General features: G+C 37.5%; 1 protein-coding gene across 6 annotated transcripts in view; it reads left to right on the forward strand.

The window, feature by feature from the left end:
* The window catches only part of LPAR1 (lysophosphatidic acid receptor 1), a 171,995-nt gene that overhangs the window by 21,849 nt on the left and 131,712 nt on the right, over positions 1-18,434 (forward strand). Inside the window, exon 1 of one of the 6 annotated variants that reach the window (XM_064378992.1) lies at positions 7,667-7,806. The exons of 4 other annotated variants lie outside the window; for them this stretch is intronic. The gene's annotated coding sequence lies outside the window, so the exon portion shown is untranslated. Of the gene's footprint in view, positions 1-7,666; positions 7,807-10,768; positions 10,789-18,434 lie in introns of those variants that run through there. One more of the 6 variants, XM_064378994.1, reaches the window with a different exon arrangement.

Raw genomic sequence — 18,434 nt, forward strand, 5'->3', positions numbered from 1 at the left:
GTGAGGGAAAAGAGCAAAAGGGATTAAATGGGGAACCTCCTCTGTCTTTGAGGGTGATTCAGGATTTCCCTGGGGAAGCGACATTTGGTTAGGTTTGCAGAATGAGAATGGGTTAACTCTGTGAAGGACTGAGCACGGGTGTGTGTGTGTGGGATTGTAGAATCATGGAAGAAATAGTAACAGAAGCAAAATAGAAAACTGGAAGGGAAAGACAGATGGAAGGCGATCTTTGATGAGTTGGCATTTTTTGTCATACTTAGTGGGCCTTCCTGTTTGTGGCTTTTTTTTTTCTTGACAAAAGTCAAATAGGAATGTCAAGGATTTTTTTGGGGGAGAAATGAGTGTTATTGTTTATTGAAATAGTTTTATATTAGCGTAATCTAGTATATTGCTAAATAGCAGGGTTTTTTGAAGGCTTGCTCTGAGGAGCTGCACAAAGCTGTGTATGGTATGTAGGAGAAGTAGATTTGGTTGGATTAAAAAATACTGTTGTATAGTATAACTACCAATTTAGTAAGTATACATAATTTGTAAGAAATTATAACACTGAAGTTAAGTTTTGGTAAATGAAGATCAGATGGTTGGGTATTTCATAGCTTCTTATTGATTTTGAAAATAATGGTAGTAATTATTGCTGTGCTAGGATTATTTTTTATTTTTTTGCCTTGGTATGATTTCAGTGTTCATTCCCCCCACTCTCTTTTAAAACTGTATGGAAGAATTTTAAAGAAATATTTTAAATTAGGAATCATAAAGTAAGTTGGAGACCACATGAGATGCGAGACCATAATTCAGGTGTCGGTTCTTCCTCTGCTGCCCATGGTACTCTTGACAATACCCAACTTTGAGGCCTTGGGGTCCTTGTCTTAAAATGGAGGACTTGAAATCAGTTTGCACGAATTGTTTTCCCAGTCCTATTATTAATATTAAGTGACTCTGTGCTTTCTATTTTCAACTTTGCGCTGGCTGTTTGAAGACTTGGCATCCCACCATTTAACTGACTTAGTCCAACAAGCTCAGGTCAAACTTGGGAGAACTCCAGGTATTTGCATCTTTCTGTGTCTTTGGGCTCAGGCTCTGGTGGCACTAATTCCTTCATATTGGGCAACACTGCTAATGCTTCTCCTTAAAACATGGAAGAATGGGCAAAGATTAGAATTCTCTTGAGCAAATCTTTAGGACTTTTTTTTTTTGGATGGAGTCTGTCACCTAGGCTGGAGTGCAGTGGCAGAATCTTGGCTCACTGTAACCTCCACCTCCTGGGTGGTTCAAATGATTCTCCTGCCTCAGCCTCTTGAGTAGCTGGGATTACAGACATCCACTACCACACTGGCTAATTTTAGTATTTTTAGTAGAGACGGGGTTTCACCATGTTGGCCAGGCTGGTCTTGAACTCCTGACCTCAGGTGATCTGCCCACCTGGGCCTCCCAAAGTGTTGGGATTACAGGTGTGAGCTGCTGCAAGTGGCCTAAATCTTTAAGACTTTAACATCATAGTCTGTAGTTTGACCACACCTGAAATTAATTCTTTTAATCCTTTCAGATTCAGTAAACATAAAAAAAGATGATTATCTTACATTTATATGATGGATGCTTGCTTTGGAGAAATATGCAGCATCTAAATTATATGTTATCCACATTTTATAAAAACCCATTGGATGAGGGAGATGTTATTTTAAAAAGATTTAAAGGACTAAGGAATCATATGGAAGATGAATTCAGTTTTAATGACTATTCCAAATTTAAGAAATATTTTATAAGAAATGGGCTTATGTGGAAGGGAATGAAAGTACTTGGCAATTCAACTTTTCTTTTCTTTTCCCTCCTAGCTTTATAAGGTATAGTGGCAAGTAAAATTGTATTTAAGGTCTACTTATGATGATGATATATATTGTGAAATGAGTACTACAATTAGGTGTCTGCAACACAGTATTGACTATTGTCACCATGCTGTGCATTAGATCCCCAAAACTTACTCATAACTGGAAGTTTGTACCTTTTAACCAGCATCTTCCCATTTCCCGCATCAACTCAGCTTTTCTTACCAGTATATTAAATCAGTTGATTCAAATGAATTTCAACATTGCTTTTTGTAATTCAATATATTCAGTGTTTCAAGTTCACTTATTGTAATGTGAATATGTTATTACACTTGTTCTTTTTTTTTGTTTAGAAATTGAGGGAAGAAAGATGAGATGCCTGCTTTTTCTGTTTGTCTGAACTGGACTGAATTCTTCATGCATAGTAAAATATTTACTTAGGAAGTCCAGGTAGCTGTGCATATTTTACTTAGTGTGTTTTCGTGCTGATTCATCAGTTGATTTTTTTTTAATTGTTGAATATCTTCTTAAGCTGATTATTACATGAAAACCACCAGTACTCTAGGCCTCTGATGTGGGACAAAGCAGGTGCAGGTCACACAGGCACAGGCAATGTTTGAGATCAGACTGGGTGTAGGTCCAAGCAGGTACTAGGCACAGGTGCTCAAGGCTAGTACTAGAAACAGGTTGGTTCTGAAGGGTTTGGGGTCATGAGGTTAGCGCAGGTTAAAGGTAGACAAAGCCAGGAAGAGGCACAGAGCTTTCAGATGCCTGGCCTGGAGTTCCACGAAAGGCATTCTGGATAGCTCTAAGAGAGAATGGTGTAGACAAAAGTCTAAAGCTCCCAGGATAAATTTATTTTCAGAGTTGGAAGCATCAGTTGAACTCTGATTGTTCAAGGGAATCTCAACACTCAAGCAGGGGTTTTGTCACTACGAACTTGGGAAAAAGTCCCAGCTTCTTTTCAAGCGTTTGGCCATCTTAAAGTAGAGAGCTTCAAAATCACAAGTTCTCATCTGATTCAGGGATTAGGAACCTTGTTGAATAATATTTCTCTAGGAGTAGGAATTACCCCAGGTCTCATGACTAAATGTATTCTTTCTACAGGAGATTTATTAAAAAACATATTTAACATTTGCTGTGGACTGGATTTTATCCCTAATATTTATGTTGGAGCCCTAACCTCCAGTGTAGATGTATTTGGAAATAGGGCTTTTAGAAGATAACTAGGATTAAATGAGATTATGAGGGTGGGGTCCTAATCTGATAGGATTTGTGGCCTTATGGGAAGAGGAAGAGAGAGATCTTTGTCTCTACACACATTCACCAAGGAAAGGCTGTGTGAGCAAACAGTGAAAAGACAGCTGTCTGCAAGCCAAAAGGAGAGCCCTCACCAGAAAGCAACCATGCTGGCTCCCTGTATTACATTTCTAGCCTCCAGAATTATGAGAAAATAAATTTCTGTTATTTAAGCCACCTAATCTATGGTACTTTTTGATGGCAGCCTAAGCTGACTAATTAATGGACTAACAGTCCATTAATTTGGGTAGGGAAGAAAAGCAGTAACTCTGTCCAGTAGCTGTTAAGCAGAAAATACATGCTATCATTTACTTGCTTAACTCTCTTCCTTTTTCCTTCTTCATCCCATTTTAATGGTGGGATAACTCAGTGAGTAAAAATGTTTCAGTGAACACATCTTAAAGTATTTAAAACTGTTCAACTTATTTAAAACTATTTGTTTTTATATGAAATGCTGTTTAGTATCTTTTAAAAATACATCTCTATTATTATTTTTAATAGAGAAGGGGTCTTGCTATATTGCCCAGGCTGGTCTCAAACTCCTGAGCTCAAGCGATCATCCCAAAGTGTTGGGATTGTAAGCGTGAGCCACCATGCCTGGCCCTTAGTGTATTCTTAAAAACATTTAAAAAATTATTTTTGAAATCACATTATGGCAGTATTTAAATAAACAAACCCACTTATATTTGCAGTTCCCTGAGGAATATATTTGTTATTTAATCATGTTAGTTTTGTGGTCGATTTCTGTTATGTTCTATTTTATGGTCTACTTCTACCTAGAAGTAACAAATGTGTGTTTTTGTTTCTACTGATCATTTTTTCTAACCCACTGTTACATATGGCAATATAGTCTGAATCGTATTTTTAATAGCCTAATAATAATCCATTAAGCTGTTAAACGGTTCATTCAACCATTGCCCTGTTTTCACAGTTTTATTTCCTTTGTCCTTGCTGTTTTAAAAAGTATTGCACTCAACAGCTTTCTGTGTAATTTCTTTAGACTGACTAAGAGTGAGATCACTGATTTGAGAGTAATATCATTTGGTTTCTCAGTAGATTTTAAAAGGTAGTTTAAAAACTTAACTTTCAGAAGTAATACCTGTTTGTGTTCGTTTTCAAAAACAAAGAAAAATATAAAAAAGAAGAAGAAGAAGAAAAAGAAAAAAAGTAGCCATACTCCCCACGTACAGATAGCCATTGTCAAGTTTATGGGATATTCCCCCTTCTAATATTTTCTCTGTAAATTTTATCTAGTTGGAATCCTACTGGGCATAATCAGTACTTTGTCCTTTCTCTTAATAGTATACAGTAAATCGAAGTGATGTTAATTTCATTCAGCTACTGCCATAGTGAACTCACTGCAGTGAACATCTTTGCAAGCCTATTTCTGCATTTCAGGTGATTTCTTTAGAGTTGATTCCCAGTAATATAATTTGCTGCCTTAAAAGACAGGCATGACCTTTATGGCTAGAGATAGAAATGGTTAAATTGATTTCCGTAAAATTGATGATGCTTCACACTCCTACCAGCAGAGTTTGAGAAAAACTTAAAGATGGAAGTTAGTATAAATGAAATGTGGATTTGTAAAACTTGGAAAATGATTAGATTGATAGGAAACTTTAATAATAATCTATCCTGGATGACATCGATTAGGCCTCATTGGTGGATGTTCTCTCCACTGTGGTGATATCCTTCACTCATCCACAGTTTTGTATTCTAACAGAGAACATTATGTTTCAAGCTTCCCTTAGTCCTGTGCCCTTTAACATCCTGTGAAAAGTTTTGATTTTTATTTGCATTCACTACATCAACTGACGGTGGGATATTCCTGATGAGTATACTTCTCTTAAATAACTGGTTAACTACTAGAAAATGGAGCAAGTACTCTAAAAATGCATAGTGAAGAATTAAAAAAAACTAAATGGTAATTATACCTGTGCTGGTTTAGTGTGTATTTCGCATATTAGTCCCCATAAGCTTAATTTTCTTCTAGATGCCATAGATATTACAGTCAGGGACCACTTTTGTGCCTTGGGGAAATAAAGTGAGCTTCCTTAGGAGGTAATAAATTTGCAATTTCACCCATTACTGGAAGTAATCACATGTAATACAAGTAATCACATGTAATAATTGATATCTAATTAATGATCACTTATTAGACCGTGGAGATGCAAAGGTGAGCAAGATGGAGGCCCACCTTCAAAAAACTCAGACTCAAGGGGTGGGAACTGAATGAAAATACCATGTGATAAATGCAATGTTAGAAGTTAGTTGCATGTGTATTTCCCTACTAAATATAGTGAAATTTAATAAGCATAGGAAGGAAATGGGGAAAGAGGAAGTGAGAATGTGAATTTAAGCAGAGACCACGATCATGGGCCCACCTTAGGGTGCTATTCACGTATTAGAAAAGGCTACACGTTTTGCTGTTCTTTCTTGTAGTTGACACGAAGAGGGGACTCAGTGAGTTATGTTACCCAGAGAGCCTGTCAGGATAAGGACTAACCAGGGGGCACAAGTCTTCATAGTGCTGGGAAAAGAGAAGATTTTATCCATGGTTCTCCAAACATTAGATGCTTTAATATAATGAGTCGTGTCTCCAAGTACAATCTTACAATGAATGTAACAGGGGGGTTAAAAAACACTGTATTGCTCAATATAGATTAATGGCATAAGGCCAGTTGCTTATCTCAGAAAAGCCATTCTGTAAGAGCCAAAGCAAGACAGTTCAGACAAGCAGCTCAGTGCTGGCTCTGTCCAAGGATAGACATTCCACATTCTTTGTGGAATGCTGACTTAGATACTTTTCAGGATGTTCCGTATGAATATTACTTCTTGTAAAAGGAGATTTTGATAAGAAGTGAGTAGCAGTGAGTTCAAGGTTATTAAGCTGAATACTGCATCCTCTCTGTGTGGTCAGTTAAGTGTGGGTTCCTGTGCTTGAAGTGTTGGTTTGACAGGATAGCATGAACAAGGATCAGCCTATGAGCATGGATGTTCTGGAATATTTTTGCTTCAAGGAGTAGAAAGAAGAGAAATGAAGGCTCTGACTGTTAACACCTTTGACCAGAGTTTGCAAGACTGGCAGTGTATGTGCTAAATGAATTTGGCCCCACATACAGTTTATTTGTTCAGGTCAAGTTTCAAAAGTCAACATAGACAGGTGGGCATTATGATTGTTCCTAGTGCAAGTGTAGTTTCTGTATCATGCAAGTTGAAGACCTGTTTTCACTAGGCATTTCACGCATTTATGATACCTGGTTGGTCCCTGTGAGTCTTTGTGTTTGTGACACTTGCTGGTATATGGTCACAGTATAATGATGTATGTATAAGTTCAGAAGCAGCATAGCGGAGGCGGTGATTAATCTGGGTGGGGAGTAGGACCATAAAAGACTTAATCGAGAGGCTGTGATTAGAAAGATGAGTAGGTATTTGCCAGGCATAGAATTTGGACAAGGGGGGATATTCCAGGAAAAGCCAAGTACATATGCAAAGACAGTAGTGTGGATCAGCATTATATGTTAGGGGATTTCTGAGTAGATCCAAAGTGCTGCCTTCTCTATGCTGCTTCTGAACTTAACACGCAAGGTGGGTGATAGCCTAAGCCGGAAGTACCTGAAGGACTCAGTTTGCTATGCATGAAGAGGCTGGGCTTGGGGCAATGGGGAACCATGGGAGTGTTTAAAACAGATCATTGCCATACTAGCTTTCTGTTTTAGGAAGATTATTCTCCATATATCCAAGAGAAATAGTTGCAGGTAGAAGGGACTATATATATATATAATAATATATATAACATTAATATATATAAATATATATAATTTATAATAAATATTATAATATATATATTGAGGATAGTATGAACAAGGATCAGCCTATAAGCACAAATAAATAAATAAATAAGTAAATATATATATATATATTTCTTTTTTGAGATGGAGACTTGCTCTGTTGCCTAGGCTGGAGTCCAGTGGCACCATCTTGGCTCACTGCAATCTCTGCCTCTAGGGTTCAAGGGATTCTCTTGCCTCAGCTTCCTGAGTAACTGGGAACATAGGCGTATGCCACCACATCCGGCTAATTTTTGTATTTTTAGTAAAGACAGTGTTTCACCATGTTGGCTAGACTAGTCTCTAACTCCTGACCTCAGGTGATCCGCCTGCCTTGGCCTCCCAAAGTGCTGAGATTACAGGTGTGAGCCACTGTGCCTGGCCTAGAATATATTTTTTAAAAGAGTTATTTGTGAAAACATCTTTTTTTCCTATAAGTAGTTTTCCCAAGTGTACCCAAGTGTAAGAATTATTTCCTATTCTCAAAAAAGAAATACACACATAAAATTAAAAACAAGGTTTGGAAAAGAAGAGAAAGGTGAAATACTGGTTCTCTGAAATCATTTTTGTTTACAAAAATGATACTTGTGTTTGGCATCACAGAAAAATTTAGCTAATTGAAAAAATTACCCATAATTACATTATTGAGAGATATCCATGACATATCATTCTAGGTAACTGTTGCTGTGTTTTCTCTCTCTTTCTCTCTCATTTTTTTTTCTTTTTTTTTTTTGAGATGGAGTCTCACTCTTGTTGCCCAGACTGGAGTACAATGGCACAATCGGCTCACCACAACCTCCGCCTCCTGGGTTCAAGTGATTCTCCTGCCTCAGCCTCCTGAGTAGCTGGGATTACAGGTGTGTGCCACCACGCCCTGCCAATTTATGCCCGGTCAATTTATGACTGGCCAATTTTTGTATTTTTAGTAGAGACGGGGTTTCTCCATGTTGGTCATGTTGGTCTTGAACTCTCAACCTCAGGTGATTTGCCTACCTTAGCCTCCCAAAGTTCTGGGGTTACAGGCATGAGCCACTGTGCCCAGCACTATTGCTGTTTTTTAATCCAAAATTAATTGCTGTTTTTTAATCCAAGATTAAATAGTGTTAAGCAATAATTAATTATCTTTTACTGTACTGGAATGAAAGGTCAGGCATTGGAGAAGGGCACAGTTGATACCACTCAGGGTGGAAGGTTAAAAGGGTTCCTGATTATTACTTTCCTTTTCGACTCCACTGAAATAATGAGGAGGACAGCAGGGTATGAATTTTTTTATACCCTTTATTTGCATCTATTGAGATGATTATGTGTTTTAAAAAATATATTAATATACATTGTATGTGTCAAAACATCACTATGTACCCCACGAATATGTACAATCATAATTTTTCAGTTAAAAAATTATTTTTGATTGCCAAATCATAATTGAATGCATTTATAGGTACAATGTGATATTTTGATATGTGTATACAGTGTGTGGTTAAATCAAGCTTATTAACATATCCATCACCTCACTGACCTGTATCATTTTTAATGGTGAGACGTTCGAAATTTACTCTTAGCTATTTTGAAATATACAGTACATTATTTTTGACTCTAGTCACTCTGCTGTGCAGTGGATCTCAGAACCTATTCCTCTTGTCTGCCTGAAACTTTGTACCCTTTGATCAACAACTCCCTCTCTCCACTCTGCTGTTCCTTCATCCCTTGCCTCAGCCTCTGGTGACCATCATTCTATCTCTACTTCTCGGGTTCAACTTCTTAAGATTCTACCTATAAGTTGAGATTGTACAGTACTGGGACATCTTAAGAGAGATAATTAGGGCTTGAGTTAAGGCAGTAACAGGGGGGTTTGGAGGGAAGAAGGTAGATATGAAACATTTAGGAGGAAGACTTGATGCAGCTTGGCTGTTGAATAGATATGGTGGATGAGGTAGAGGGAGGAGTGATAGTGAATGGATAACAATGCCGTTGAATAAGACGAAGCAGGAGAGAGTAGCAAGGACATGGGAAGTGTATTTATATTAGATTGCCAGGGCTGCTATAACCCACAGACTGGTTGGCTTAAACAACAAAAATTTATTTTCTCACAATTCTGGAGGCTGGAAGTCTTAGAGAATCGTGAGGACTGCCTTCTTCTGAGACCTCTCTCCTTGCCTTTTAGGTGATGGTCTCCTCCCATGTCTTCATGTAGTTTTTCCTCTGTACCTGCCTGTGTCCAACTTTCCTCCTCTTAGAAGGACACTAGTCATACTGGATTAGGACCCACTCTAATGACTTCATTTTAACTTACTTAATTACCTCTTTATTGACCCTGGCTCCAAATGTGGTCACATTCTGAGGTACTGGGAGTTAAGACTCAACATATGAATTTCTGGGGATGGGGGGGACACAGTTTAGCCTAGAACAGAAAGGATGAGGAGTTTGATACATGTTGAATTTGCAAACCCTATGATGTATGTAGGGTGGTGGTGGTGGTCCTATAATGCATTTAGATATGTGAGAACACAGCCCAGAAAAGAATCCAGATTTGGTATTTAAAACTATGAACATTTATAAAATTGTCTTCGCCAGTAATACCCAACCTTGGCTTATTTTAAGAATACCTGTGGGAGCTTTTGAAACATACCATGTGCAGGGGGTTCACTTCAGGTCTTGACTCAGGCCAGGGTGGGGCCACCTGGTCATTCTAATGTGCATCCAAGGTTGAGAGGATGGGTTTAGGGTAAGAGTAGAGAAGAGATTTGAAAGAATGGCCCAGATCATTCAAGTGGTAGTTGGTGAGAGAGAGAAGGATGGGAAGGATGGAGGTTTGAGGGGCTTCTTGCCTGATGTCCATCGACTTCTCCATGATGGATGTGCAAACTGGGGAGTTTCTTTGAGGGAATTTAAGGCTTTGAAGAGGTGCTGAGATAAATGGTAGCATTAATGGCTTCTCTTTGTGGGCTCATCTGAGATTAGAATGCATTGATTAATAGTGACAGCTTTACCTTGTCCTTAAGTTTTCCCCATGAGGCTTCTGGAGCCTGTGAATGGGAACAGAACAGGCAGTTTGGAGTTTAATCACGTTAAAGGGCAGATTGGCAGAAAGGAGCATGGGAGGTAGCAGGCTGGTGTGAGGGGAGCCCAGAGGGCTAACCATGGTATTTAGGCTGGGCATTGTGAGAATTGACCTTGGATAGGGCTGGTGAACAGGAAAGAATGGAGGGAGCAGGAGGCTGGCTATTTTGGAGGGCTGAAATAGTGTGTGTGAGCGCAAACAGCTGCACAGATGAACAGTTTCAGCTGTAAAGCGAGATTTTGAAGTGTCGCAGGCAATTCTGAGTGATGAGGGGCTAAGTGGTATAGTCAGTTCAGAAACTAACTTGACAGGTCTGACTGTTGGGTGTGATGAAATTGCCCTTGATGATGACTTAACTGATCATTGAGTTGTTTGCAAGAGGGAATGAAGGTTGGGGAGATTTACTAGATAACCTTTAAGGTTTCTTCCAGCCTCAGAATTTAATAAAATGTCATTGTTTTGAGTCACGGCTCCCTGATCTCCTTTTTTTTTTTTTTCTTTTTCTTTTTGGAATCAGAATAGAGCAATCTGGAAAATGCCATCTAACAATCCCATTTTTATTGATCCCATTGTAATTGTAAATGTTTGACAGCTTATAGCCTCTTTAAATGCCTTTGGAATCCATTAACGCGCGTTTCATAGAGTTCACGCAGGGTAAAGCGGTACTTTGGTCGGAACATGCTTTGCTGAATGTCACTGATTTGTCTCCACCAAACAGCTGGCTTCTGAGGCTTATAATGGACAATTAGGACAGGAAGGAGTTACTTAAGTTCTTTTTAAGGTAACATTAATTGTGTTCATCTTTTACCACATGGTGAGGGTCATGGTTATTACATTTACCATTTCGGGTTTGGTGTTTAACCTCTTTATTGTGGATTGGTTGGTTGTGGACATTTTCAGTTTTAGTTTTGTGGTAGGATGTTTTGTCTGTAGTTTGCATGTGTATTTAGAACTGGAATGAAGTATACTTTTTAAAACTGGGACCCCAACAGCGAAAAGAACTGTACAAGCACTTTTGGCCTTCATCGTTAGAACGTCTTCTTGTTCAATGAGGAAATAAATCTGATCCTCATCCTGGAATTAAAAAAAATCCTTGAATGTGTTTTTTGTTGTTCTTGTTACAGCAAATGCAGATATCAGTGACTTTCATCATAAGTTTGCTTGTTTAGGGGAGAATGTTTTCTAAATCACATAAAACTTAATATTAACAGAAGAACATTTAAAAATTAAAGTTGTGAGAGTGAAATTCTAGACCTTTCATGAAGTTACAGGCTGAACCCAGCTGGTCTGCCCTGACCAGATACAGGAATCTCCCGTTACTATTACTTGAGATTTTCCTTCCTTCTTTCTCTCTTCTCTTTTGGCATATTTCTTTTGATTGAACACTTTCGTAGTTTTTTACCACCAACCTCAAAGGATCAAGTGTGAATGAGTAATTCCTTTATTTTAGGCTCTTTATTATGCCCCATCAACCCCATTTAAAACTCTGTCTCATCCTCCTACCCCATCCCAGATACTGTTTTCTTTTTTAGGGGACAAGCTTGGACTGGAACTTAAAGATGTGATTACCAAGGTCTCATTCTAATACCAGCTTTACCATCAACTGAGACCAACCCAGATTTACTTTCGCTTTTGTGGACTGCCAAGATACTGAGTGGGTGTGTGTGTGTGTGTATGTGTGTTTGTGTTTGTTAAAGCGATAACAATTTGGCCAGCATGGGGTAAGGCTGTTCTCACTGTTTACTGTCATCAGAAATGCCAGAGGTGTGTATTTAAATGCCTGCTTACAGAGTTTATGATTCAGACAATTTGAGAAGGATCCAGGACTCTGCTTTTTTTTTTTTTTTTGAGACAGGGTTTTGCTCTGTTGTCCAGGCTGCAGTGCAGTGGCATGATAACTTAACTCACCAGAGCCTTGACTGCCAAAGCTCAAGCAATTCTTTCACCTCAGCTACCTGAGTAGCTGGGACCACAGGTGTGTACCACCATGCCTGGCTAATTTTTAATTTTTTTTTTGTAGAGATAAGGTCTTGCTATGTTGTCCAGGCTAGTCTTGAATACCTGGGCTCAAATGATCCTTCCGCCTTGGCCTCCCAGAGTGTTGGGATTATAGGCATAAGCCACTGCGCCTAGCCAAGAATCTGCATTTTTAACAGACAACTGGTGGGCCATATATTCTTTGAGAAACAGTGGATTTGGAACTTCACTTTTTATTATTTTCCATCTCATGGTAACAGCATTTTTCAAAGTTGGGCCTATTTGAAATAGCTGTTTTGTCAAACTGTAAACATTTTTTTTCATTATAATGTGTTTTCCAAACACCTCATATCTAAACATTAAGAGCAAGTGGGTTTCATCATATTCAGGACTGGTCAGAATCAGCCAGCAAGGGTACCATATTGTGTTTTAGGTATCATCTTTGAAGGATAGAATAAATCAGCTGTAGTGTTCTCAGTGAAAAGTAGAAATAAGTGTAAAGGATCTACAGAATAGAATTATGAGACAGAGGAAAGAAAAAAACAGACAATCTGATCTCTATCTTCATCGGCCTTATAAGATTTGAAGTGTTTGAAAAATGGGATTCAGTTTGGTTACAAAAGAGTAGCTGGGTCCCAAGGTTGGGTTTTTCAGTCAGGATAATCTGAACTACATTTGAGAGAGAATTTCTAGCAAGCTGCCTGTCCAAGTACCTCACTGCTGGCCTTGGCAGGTAGTGAGCTTCCCATTGTTGGAAGTGTTCCAGCAGACATCATGGAGAATAGATTCTGCACTGACTAAAGCATTGGATAAGATGTAGAACTAGATGACCTCAGAAGTTTTCTTCTGATCATGAGATGCTATAAAATTTATGAACAACACACTTAAAATAGTTTTAGGACACTCTACAAGAATTCAAGGCTGAAATAAGACTAGTTAAACTATAGTCAGTCAGTTGATTATTAAAACCAAGCTCAGACTTAGACCCATTACACACACTTATGCCCACAAATGACAAATGCCAGGATAGTTTGGACTGCCTTTGAAGTTTATTATTTGCAGGTGTAGAAGCTCTTAAGTTTAGTTTGTAGTGTTTCTAAAAGTGAAGCATTCTCTTGAACTGTCTTTGATGATTTGATGTTTATACATCGTGTCTGCTGTGAATTTGGAAAGCACTGCAGAATCACTTTTTCAAAGATCAGAGGAACGTAGGATAGAATAAATTAAGTTTTTGGCTGATATTTGGTATTCTTCTTTAGGGATCTGCTTTCAGAGATCTGTTTCTGGAAGGAGAAGGGAAGTCATGATATTTTATGTGCACTTAACTAGGCAATGTGAGGGTTTCCTATCATTAGCTAATAATACACATTTAAAGTCACATGGAAGTGTGTTGCCTGTGATCTGATTTTTTATTCCTGAATAAATTAGAGATTAAAATCTGTGGTTTCCAGTTCAAGGGTAGTGTACCAAAAAGATTTGTCTGATGTGGGTTTTTATGTCATTAAGAAAAGTTAATGACATTAGCAACAGCTAAGCATTGTTAGCTTTTCTCTTTTCTTGGTTGCACTGGCCCTTTTTTCTTATCTTGAAAGACCATAGTAAATGTTGACTTTTTGCCTCTAATTCGCCTAAGTGATTGTACATTTTAACATGTTTTAAGATAGGTGGTTTTAGCCCCTACCTTATTTTACTGATCCTCATGCTTCCACTGCTCTGGTTCCCAAGAATCAAAATTGAGGCCAGATGTGTGTCAACAACAAGAAACTCTGACTGGCTCTCTTGTTCTCCCCTTCCCCAGATATTAATGCAAGAAGGGAACTGGGACACCAGGGACAGCCACTGTTAACATTCTCCTATAATTTCTGCCTGTTATTCCTCTGCAGGACGTTTATGAGATCTGCATGTGTTTTTGTTCCGTGCTTTAAAATTTTAACATTGAAAGGCAGTGCTTTCCCATAACATTGCAAGTCTCTGAAAACATTGTATATAAATGTATAGATACATTGCATATTCACTTTCAATTTTAAATGAGATTTTCTTTCACAAAGTTTTATATAAAATTCTAAGGCTAGCTGACCTATCTATGTATCCACATGTGCATATATATGTATATATCTTTTCCTAATTGTGAAATGAGAAATGAAAATATGTATAATAAAAACTATATAAACAACAAAAACAAATGGGAATTTGCAAAATATAAAAATTATAAATCATAGTAACTTAGCATCCATAATAAAACCTCTATTAATGTCTTTAAGTACCAAGTCTTTTCCTCTCCATATTTAGACACATAATTTATTCAATTATTGATTAGAAATTATAGGTAAAAATCATCCAAATCATGAAACTCACAAACTAGAAATAGTAGTTATTAACAATTTTGGTATATGTCCCTTTACACACACACATGCGTGTGCACACACACACACACCCCCCCAGTATTATTTTCTGTTAATTTTTAAATAACGTTTTTTTACTCTAAAAGTGATTCATATATAATTCAGAACCCTGAAAAATATAAAAATATAAATAAGAAATGGACTGAAATATTTCCACTCAAACATAAACATTTTTACCATTTCTTCTAAATATGTACATTTATATCTATAAACCCCACACTTGTCAAAAAATAAAAATGACACAAGTATATACTGCTTTGTGGCTTTTTAAAAAATATTTAGCAATGTATCAAATATTTTTCTGTCAATAAATGCTCGATAAAATTCGTTTTGGTATGGATTTTTAAAATCTCATTCCTAACTCTAAACAACACTTTGAGATTTCTCCTCTGTGCCTCTGTGTAATTTGTTTGTAGTGATGGTCCAGTTTACTAATTATCTCTTCAGTTGCACTTAATCAGATGTATTACTCACCTGCTGAATTTTTAATTCGAAATACTGTATTTTTTTATTTCTAGGAATACTGTTTCTATTTTTATTTTAGGAACCTTCTTTACATTTTCTTAAAAGTTGTGTGGTCATTTTTAATATATGATCTTTTAATATACCCTCTTAGTTTTAAACCTGTTAGACATTTTTATTTTATAGTCCGCATTTGAAATTCCAGTATCTGTAGACTTTGTGGATCCATTTCTGCTATTTCTTCTTTTTGATGACTCTTGTAAGTGTTGTCTTGTTTCTGTATGTGCTTTATGATCCCACCCCACTCCCCATTCCCACAGTGTAAACTCATGTTTCTAGGAACCTTTTCTCTGGGAATTCTTTGAGAACTTAAGGTAAATCAGTTCAGAAATAATTTGTATTTTCTTCTATTTGATGCACTAAAGACACTCTCAACCCATGTCCACGTCAGATTGAATTATCAGCTTGAGGTTTTTGGGTGGCTAAACCAGCAGTAGGAATTCAGGTCATCCCTAGTTTATTAAGAGCAAATGTCCAGCTATAAATTCTCAAGGATGACTCTTTACTACCTAGATCCATGTTTGAGACAGTCACATTTTCTGACCCTCTCCCTGTGTGACATGGGTCAGTATTTTTTCTATTAGTTCAGCTGTTAAGGGTAAGATGTCCCAGCTTTTTGCAGAGGTCTTTGATTTGACTTCTAGTTTTCACTTGATTTCTGCTTTTAAAAGCCAAAACTCAAAGTCACCTGCGATTATTGGGATATAACTGGCTGACAGACTCCATAGTTTTCTTTTCTTTTCCCAGTTGACTTCTTGACTTATTTTTGCTTCTTAGGAGCTTCATGACTTTTGCCAACTTGGGTAGGCATTTACAGAGGTAGAAGTGTGTGCTTGGGTATGCATACACACATAGCAGTTTTACATGTTTTTGTGCTAGAGAGTTTTCACCGTATTTTGCTCCCAGTATTCTGGGAAAATAAGTTTACAGTGTGACTTTTAAAATAGCAGGATGTATTTTATCCTTCAAATATGTTGTTATTTACTTAATAAAATTTTTTTTTTTTGAGACATAGTCTTGTTCTGTTACCCAGGTTGGAGTACAGTGGCACAATCTCAGCTCACTGCAACCTTTACCTCCCGGATTCAAGTGATTCTCCTGCCTCAGCCTCCCAAGTAGGTGGGATTGCAGGTGCCCACCATCACACCCAGTTAATTTTTGTATTTTTAGTAGAGTTGGGCTTTCACCATGTTGACCAGGCTAGTCTTGAACTCCTGACCTCAGGTGATCTGCCTGCCTTGGCTTCCCAAAGTGCTGGGATTACAGATGTGAGCCATTGCACTTGGCCTCTTAATATCACTTCTTGAAACCTTAAAGTTGCTTTCAATTTCACTATTAGGGTTTTGTAATGATTGTCCTAAATAGATAAGTTTGCATAGATTGCTGATTTTTTTCCCATGATAAACATCTTGAATTGCTAGGTCATAGAGTATGTTTGTCTGACTTTTGATACATATTGCCAGAATCATTCTACAGGGACAGAATGAGATTGTTCCATACTGAAACCCCTGATTACAGTGCTCGAAAGTGCAGCAACTTCGTTAACCTGAATATTAGAAATTTAGAAAAATTATCAATGTGTTGGGACAATGGCATTTTATTTTTAAAATCAGATTTATTTAATTTCTTGAAGTCAGGTACAATTTTTCTTATGCTCATTGATCGTTTGTATTATTTCTCATAAATTTCCTGCGTATGTTTATCAATTATTTTTCTATTAGGATGTTCATCTAAAAGTCTACTTGTTTATATATTTAAAACATATAATTGTCATTTTTTATAATTGTTAACAGTTTATGTGATATAATGGATTTTTCACATATACTTTTTTAAATATAATGAAGCTTTAAATGTTTAGGTAGTGTATTAGGCCATTTTCGCATTGCTGTAAAGAAATATCTGAGACTGGGTAGTTTTTAAAGAAAAGTTTAATTGGCTCACAGTTCTGCGGACTATACAGGAAGCATGGTTCTGACATCTGCTTGGCTTCTGAGGAGGCCTCACAAAATTTACAGTCATGGCAGAAGGTGAAGGAGGAGGAGGTACTTCACATGGTGAAAACAGGAGCAAGCAAGCACCAGTGAAGAGAGAGAAAGAGGGTAGAGACAGGGAGAGAAGGAGTGAGTTAGTTGGGGAGATGTGCCACATACTTTTAAATGACTGTATCTTGAGAGAACTCAGATCACTGATCACCAAGAGGATGGTCCAGAACCATTCATGAGGGATCTGTCCCCAAGATCCAAACATCTCCCATCAGGCCCCATCTATAACACTGGGGATTACATTTCAATGTGAGATTTGGGTGGAGACAGATATCCAAACTATTTTAGATAATTACCTTTATCTGTCTTTTCTTTGGCCTTATGCTAAAATAACCTCTCAATCTGGGATTGTATCTAGATCTCTTAAGGCTTTATTTTTCATACTTAATTCTAATGCATAAAAATGTGTTTAGTGCTGTAAAGATTTATCTTATACCTTATTCCCCTGTGAATTTATTTGAGTTGGCTTGCTTGTGTACCTATTTGGAGATGTGATTTGGATCAAGCCAAATTATTTGGAAATTTTTTTTGTGTGTTGAGTCTGTAACTTTTGAATATGGAATTGCCATGGCATGGAATTGGTAATATAGATGTTTGCACAGGCAACGGTGAACTCCAAATTCATGATGGAAAAGGCAATTGAGCGTGTTAAGGAAGAAGGAATAAAATAAAGGATGTGCTAAGATAGAAGGTTAATTATAATGCTTAACCTTTAGAGGATCATTTCCCAACATTTTGTATATGTTTCTTTTTCTTCCTAATGGCCATTGGGAATGGAATGTGTGGGATTGACTAGGAAGGCTCTTGCATCATCAGGGTTTGCAGTGACTTGAGAAATCTGGGAAGATTTTGTTATCAGCATTTTGTGTCTTGTGTACAGCTTTTTGCATGCATGAATGAATGAAGGAAATCACTGGACAGGAAAAAGTTGTGTTAGAATACTTGTGCTTTTGGGCAAACCAGTTCTTCAATTCATTTTTCATTTCTAGTGGCTGTATGCCTTCATTAATTCCTCTTTTTCTTGTTCAATAAGCCTTTATTGAGCACTATCTGTGTTGCCAGACACACTGAGCATTGGAATAATGAAGTAATTAATAGTGCTGGCTTTAACCTCAGGAAGCTCAAAGTCCAGCAGTTGCCTCATAACTGAATAGGGTTTAGTATGATGAATGTTATGACCTATGTGCAAGGTACAGAGGTGATGGCGTATAGCAGGGCACACCAACACACTGCTGATGATATGTGTGTGGCAGTGATTAAGAAGGAGACTCTTGAGACATCAGCTGGACATTGGAAGATTGAAAGATAAAGAGGAGTTTACCTTGTGGATAGGCAGTGGAAGATAATTGTGAAATTGTGAAAACAGGATATGGAAGGCGTGAAGTAGCAAGGTGTTTTCTAGGAACTCCAGGTAGTTTTGTTAGTAAATAATGCAAGACTTGCTAGTAGGCGAGGCAGAGGCTGGATCAGGGAGGTCTGGTGGA

This window comes from Aotus nancymaae, unplaced genomic scaffold, assembly GCF_030222135.1.
Source record: "Aotus nancymaae isolate 86718 unplaced genomic scaffold, 86718_ANA_hifiasm-v0.15.2.pri h1tg000003l, whole genome shotgun sequence".
NCBI classification, from domain to species: Eukaryota; Metazoa; Chordata; class Mammalia; order Primates; family Aotidae; genus Aotus; species Aotus nancymaae.